At 36.1% G+C, this 7,190-nt stretch overlaps 1 non-coding gene across 1 annotated transcript; it reads left to right on the top strand.

Moving 5' to 3' along the window:
• Nucleotides 1-705: 705 nt before the first annotated feature.
• LOC148547653 (small nucleolar RNA R71) lies at nt 706-813 on the top strand. Its single transcript, XR_015897806.1, has one exon. It is a non-coding gene; the product is annotated as a small nucleolar RNA R71 (small nucleolar RNA).
• Nucleotides 814-7,190: the final 6,377 nt, after the last annotated feature.

Here is a 7,190-nt window from a genome sequence, read left to right as displayed (position 1 = left end):
TGGGAGAGTACTAGGAGGGATTTCAGTGATCCTTTTACTCAGCTGGCCCACTTGTGCTTCCAGATTTCTAATGGAAGACCTTGTTTCATTCATGAAACTTATAGTGGCCTTAGATAGATCAGAGACTAGATTTGCTAAATTAGAAGCATTTTGTTCAGAGTTCTCTGTCTGTTGCTGAGTTGATGATGGAAAAGGCTTGCTATTGCTAAACCTGTTTCTTCCACCATTATTAAAGCCTTGTTGGGGCTTTTGATCCTTCCATGAGAAATTTGGATGATTTCTCCATGTTGAGTTATAGGTGTTTCCATAAGCTTCACCTAAGTAATTTACCTCTGCTATTGCAGGGTTCTCAGGATCATAAGCTTCTTCTTCAGAAGATGCCTTTTGAGTACTGTTGGATGTAGCTTGCATTCCATGCAGACTCTGAGAGATCATATTGACTTGCTGAGTCAATATTTTATTCTGAGCCAATATGGCATTCAGAGTATCAACTTCAAGAACTCCCTTCTTCATAGGCGTCCCATTATTCACAGGATTTCTTTCAGAAGTGTACATGAACTGGTTATTAGCAACCATGTCAATGAGTTCTTGAGCTTCTGCAGGCGTTTTCTTTAGGTGAATGGATCCACCTGCAGAAGTGTCCAGTGACATCTTTGATAGCTCAAATAAACCATCATAGAATATATCCAGGATGGTCCATTCTGAAAGCATGTCAGAAGGACACCTTTTGGTCAACTGTTTGTATCTTTCCCAAGCTTCATAGATGGATTCACCTTCTTTCTGTCTGAAGGTTTGAACATCAGCTCTAAGTTTGCTCAGCTTTTGAGGAGGAAAGTACTTGGCTAAGAAAGCCGTGACCAGCTTATCCCAAGAGTTCAGGCTGTCTTTGGGTTGAGAATCCAACCATAATCTAGCTTTGTCTCTTACAGCAAAAAGGAAAAGCATGAGCCTGTAGACTTTAGGATCTACTCCACTAGTCTTAACAGTATCACATATCTGCAAGAATTCAGTTAAGAACTGAAAAGGATCTTCAGATGGAAGTCCATGAAACTTGCAGTTCTGCTGCATCAGAGAAACTAATTGAGGTTTTAGCTCAAAGTTGTTTGCTCCAATGGCAGGAATGGAGATGCTTATTCCATGTAAATTGGAATTAGGTGCAGTAAAGTCACCAAGCATCTTCCTTACATTATTATTATTTTCGGCTGCCATCTCCTCTTCCTGTTCAAAAATTTCTGAAAGGTTATCTCTGGATTGTTGTATTTTAGCTTCTCTTAGTTTTCTCTTCAGAGTCCTTTTAGGTTCTGGATCTGCTTCCACAAGAATGTTCTTATCCTTGCTCCTGCTCATATGACAAAGAAGAGGGCACAGAAAAAATAATAATAATAATATGGATCCTTTATACCACAGTATAGGGATCCCTTTGTGAGTGGAGAAAGAGGGGGAGACAAAGAATGTAATATAATGGAAGAAACACAACTGTGAGGATGGCAGAAATGTGAGATGAGATGTTAGGATATGAATGAATAAATAGAATAAGATGGGGGGAGGGATGATTTTCGAAAATTATTTTGAAAAAGAGTTAGTGATTTTCGAAAATGGTTTTTGAAAATTGTTAGTATTTTTTCGAATTTTTTTTAATTAAAAATAAAAATAAGAATAATTAGTTAATTAAAAAGAAATTTTTGAAAAAAAGGGAAGATATTTTCGAAAATTAAAGAGAGAGAGTTAGTTAGGTAGTTTTGAAAAAGTTAAGAAACAAACAAAAAGTTAGTTAGTTAGTTGAAACAAATTTTGAAAAGATAGGAAGTTAGGAAGTTAGAAAAGATATTTTGAAAAGATATTTTTTTGAAAAAGATAAGATAAGGAGATATTTTTGAAAAGATACGATTGAAATTAGTTTTGAAAAAGATTTGATTTTTAAAATCACAATTAATGACTTGATTCATAAGAAATCACAAGATATGATTCTAGAACTTAAAGTTTGAATCTTTCTTAACAAGCAAGTAACAAACTTCAAATTTTTGAATCAAAACATTAATTTTTTATGTTATTTTCGAAAATTTGGTATAAAAATAAGAAAAAGATTTTTGAAAAATGTTTTTTTTTGAATTTTCGAAAATAACTAAGAATTTTGAAAAAGATTTGACTTTTGAAAAAGATTTTGAAAAAGATAAGATTTTCAAATTGAAAATTTGATTTGACTCATAAGAAACAACTTGATTTTAAAAATTTTTGAAAAAGTCAACTCAAATTTTCGAATTTGATGAGAGAAAAAGGGAAAGATATTTTTTTGATTTTTGAATTTTTATGATGCAAGGGAAAAACAAGAAAAATGATGCAATGCATGAAATTTTTAGATCAAAACAATGAATGCATGCATGAATGATATAAGTGTCAAGATGAACACCAAGAACACTTTGAATGTCAAGATGAACATCAAGAACATATTTTTGAAAAATTTTTTGATGCAAAGAAAACATGTAAGACACCAAACTTAGAATTCTTTAATGCTTAGGCACTAAGAATTCAAGAGTGCATATGATAAACATGAAAAGACACAAAACAAAAAAAAATCATCAAGATCAAACAAGAAGACTTACCAAGAACAACTTGAAGATCATGAAGAACACTATGAATGCATGAAATTTTCGAAAAATGCAAGATGCATATGCAAGTGACACCAAACTTATAACATGACTCAAGACTCAAACAAGAAACAGAGAAATATTTTTGCTTTTTATGATTTTCTAAATTTTTTTTTTGAATTTTAATTTCGAAAATTATTGTGAAAAATAAAAATAAGGATTTCAAAATTTTTAATATGAATTCCAGGAATCTTGCCATGTTAGTCTTAAAGCTCCAATCAAAGGGTCAGGCATGGCTTAATAGCCAGCCAAGCTTTAGCATATAATTACATGGACTGGAGTGATTAGTTGAATACCAATCCCAAAGTAGTTTGGGTATGGCTTTACAGCCAGATAAGATTCAACATATTTCATGAAACACTAGAATTCATTCTTAAAAATTCTGAAGAAAAATATATTTTTGAAAACATTTTTATTTTTTTCGAAAACAAAGGAGGAATTTTTGAAAGATTTTTGAAATTTTTTTTTGAAAACAAAACAAAAAGAAAATTACCTAATCTGAGCAACAAGATGAACCGTCAGTTGTCCAAACACGAACAATCCCCGGCAACGGCGCCAAAAACTTGGTGCACGAAATTGTGATGTCCAGGCTCGAACTATTCCTGGCATGTGAGCAACTTGGTACGCGTAATCGTGATTACACATTCATAATTTGTCACAACTTCGACACAACTAACCAGCAAGTGCACTGGGTCGTCCAAGTAATACCTTACGTGAGTAAGGGTCGAATCCCACGGAGATTGTTGGTATGAAGCAAGCTATGGTCACCTTGTAAATCTCAGTCAGGCAGACATAAAGTGATAATGGTGTTTTCGAATAATAAATAATAGAATAGGGATAGAGGTACTTATGTAAATCATTGGTAGGAATTTCAGATAAGCGAATGGAGATGCTTTTCGAATATCTGAACCTCTGCTTTTCTGCTATCTTCATCCAATCAGTCTTACTCCTTTCCATGGCTGGCTTTATGTGATACATCACCACTGTCAATGGCTACTTTCGGTCATCTCTCGGGAAAATGATCCAATGCCCTATCACGGCACGGCTAATCGTCTGGAGGCATCACCCTTGTCAATGGCTTCATCTTATCCTCTCAGTGAATAATATGCTCACGCACCCTGTCACGGCACGACTATTCATCTGTCGGTTCTCGATCATGCTGGAATAGGATTTACTATCCTTTTGCGTCTGTCACTAACGCCCTGCAATCGTGAGTTAGGAGCTCGTCACAGTCATTCAATCATTGAATCCTACTCGGAATACCACAGACAAGGTTTAGACCTTCCGGATTCTCTTGAATGCCGCCATCATTCTAGCTTACGCCACGAAGATTCTGGTTAGGAGATCTAAGAGATATTCATTCTAGCTTATTTCATGTAGAACGGAAGTGTTTGTCAGGCACGTGTTCATAGGGGAGAATGGTGATGAGCGTCACACATAATCATCACCTTCATCACGTTCTTGGGTGCAAATGGACATCTTAGAAGCGAAATAAGAAGAATTGAATAGAAAACAGTAGTACTTTGCATTAATCTTTGAGGAACAGCAGAGCTCCACACCTTAATCTATGGAGTGTAGAAACTCTACCGTTGAAAATACATAAGTGAAGGTCCAGGCATGGCCGAGATGGCCAGCCCTCAAAACGTGATCAAAGGATCATAAGGTAATCCAAAGATGATCAAAATATGCCTAATACAATAGTAAAAGGTCCTATTTATAATAAACTAGCTACTAGGGTTTACATGAGTAAGTAATTGATGTATAAATCCACTTCCTGGGCCCACTTGGTGTGTGTTTGGGCTGAGCCTGAGTGTTGCACGTGTAGAGGTCCTTCTTGGAGTTGAACGCCAGCTTTTGTGCCAGTTTGGGCGTTCAACTCTGGTTTTGGCTCCTTTTCTGGCGCTGGACGCCAGATTTGGGTAGAAAGCTGGCGTTGAACGCCAGTTTACGTCATCTATTCTTGGCCAAAGTATGGACTATTATATATTTCTAGAAAGCCCTGGATGTCTACTTTCCAACGCAATTGGAAGCGCACCATTTCGAGTTCTGTAGCTCTAGAAAATCCACTTTGAGTGCAGGGAGGTCAGAATCCAACAGCATCAGCAGTCCTTCTTCAACCTCTGAATCTGATTTTTGCTCAAGTCCCTCAATTTCAGCCAAAAAATACTTGAAATCACAGAAAAACACACAAACTCATAGTAAAGTCCAGAAATGTGAATTTAACATGAAAACTAATGAAAACATCCCTAAAAGTAACTAGATCCTACTAAAAACATACTAAAAACAATGTCAAAAAGTGTATAAATTATCCGCTCATCAACGACCAACTACAAAACCAAATGTGAAGAATACAACTTGCACAAAAGAAGTCACATAAGGGGCATGTGGCCAAGTTGCTAAACCGAGTTATAGAGAATGAATTTTACTTAACATATAATAATGATAAAATTGTCTTATGAACACTCACATAAACCAAGAATAATAAAATTAGACACAAAATCAAGGTTTTTCGAAATCAAATTCATCAAATATTTTGCTAAATTATACAAAAAGAGAAAATGATGACCTACTACAAAACCATAAGCGAAGAATATAACTCACACAGAATTAGTTATGGCGGAGGCAAAGCGCATATGTGAAGAGGGAAAAGGAAGACTTATACATTAAGTGGAAGAATGGATATATTTATATTGAGGTGTGACATATAGCATATTTTGGTTATGAAATTAGTAATAGATAATAGAATAATGGACAAGATATAATACTATGCATTTAGAGAAAAGATACAAAATGAAATCAAGTTATAATACTGTGCATTTAGAGGAAAGATTCTAGATAACCAATTAAAGTGAAAATAATAGTATCAGAGAAAAAAAAGTAACAACTTCAAAATCATATCCCTTGGAGGATTTGGTATAATTAATAGGGGATAGTAGCATTCAGCCCCTTAAACAGCTTCACTCGAGCCGTGCAAAGTCACACAAGGAGCATGTGGCCAGGTATCTAAAACTTAGTTATACAAATAGAATTTAACTTTATATATAATAACAACAAAATTGTTTGATGAACATTCACATATATCAAGAACAACAAAATTAAAAAAAAATCAAAGATTTAAAGGGATCAATTTCGTAAAACATTTTGCTAAACTAAACAAACCCATAAAACCATAACTTGCTACAGAACCAAAAGTGACGAATATAACTGCAAAAGAAGTCACACAAGGGGGCGTGTGGCTAGGTGGCTAAAACCTAGTTGTATAGATAGAATTTCACTTTATATATAATAACGATAAAGTTGTCTGATAAACACTTATATGATTTAAGAACAACAAAATTAGACCCAAAATGAAAGTTTTTAAGAAATCAAATTCATCAAACATTTTGCTAAACTGAAAAAAAAATCATAAAACCATAACTTACTGCAGAACAAAAAACGAACAATATAGCTATGACAAAATAAGTCACACAAGGAGGCATCACTACAAGAAAAACACCCATTCAGCCACACTTTTTTTAAGCTACATTTGAAAAGCGTAGCCTATTCTCAGAATAGGCTACGCTTTTCTGCATGGTGCCCTTTTATAAGAGAAAAGGAAACACTATTGAGGCATCACTTCAAAAGCGTCTCCTTAGATATTTTAAATATCACTTATAAAGCGTAGCCGAATCTAAAAAGCTATAGATACACTTTTTTGACCAAAGGGAGCACTTTTAAAAAGTAACCTATTTATTAAGTTTTGGGTGCGTTTCAAAAGTGTTGCCTAATCTATGTGAGCCCAAATCCCTGCGGGACTTAGTAATTTTTTTTTCTTTTCAACCATACTTCACACCAGCACACGCCATATTGGTGCCTCTCAGCTCTCACCACCAACACTCTGATCTCGTCGTTATCGAAGAACCACTTCGTGCCTCTCACCACCAACACTCTGTTCTCACCACCACCACTTCGTGCCTCTCACAACCCAAATACGTTTCGCCGTCGTCGCACCAACCACTCGAGATCCATCGGTGTCGCCACTCCAGAACCACAGCTCCTCTTCCACACTCACCGCTCCTCTTCCCCACTCGATGCTAACCACTCGAGAGCCATCAGTCGCTAGCATTGGTATTCAGCATCGTCAGCTTTGGTTGTCAGCATCGTCAGCACCAACCACTCGACGCTAACCCCAAATACGTTTCGATGCGTGCTCAATTGCTCACATTGCTCGTCAGCATCGTCCTCCTGTCGCTCACCATCATGGTGGTGAAGGTATGTATTTTTAGGGTTCTAAAATTTCAGAGGGTTAGGATTCCGATTTAAGGGTTTTCAATTTGGGGGTTTGGGTATGTTGCGGCGTGGGTGAACTCTCGTACCCTCATTGACTACGTTTCTGCTTTTTGTGTAGACTACTACATGTTCTGAAGACCAGGAGGAAGACCAAGGCGGAGAAGAATCCATTTCCAGCACTTGATTATCAGATTACTTTATTGCAAGCTGGAGAAGAAACATGGTTTCTGAACTTGAGGTAGCATACTGAACTTGTTCATGAGATTCCATTTCCTT

The sequence above is a fragment of the Arachis ipaensis genome, chromosome B8 (genome assembly GCF_059453495.1).
Source record: "Arachis ipaensis isolate K30076 ecotype BB chromosome B8, ASM5945349v1, whole genome shotgun sequence".
Lineage (NCBI taxonomy): Eukaryota > Viridiplantae > Streptophyta > Magnoliopsida > Fabales > Fabaceae > Arachis > Arachis ipaensis.
Note: the sequence above shows the minus strand (reverse complement) of the source record. Positions and strands in the feature narration are given on the sequence as shown.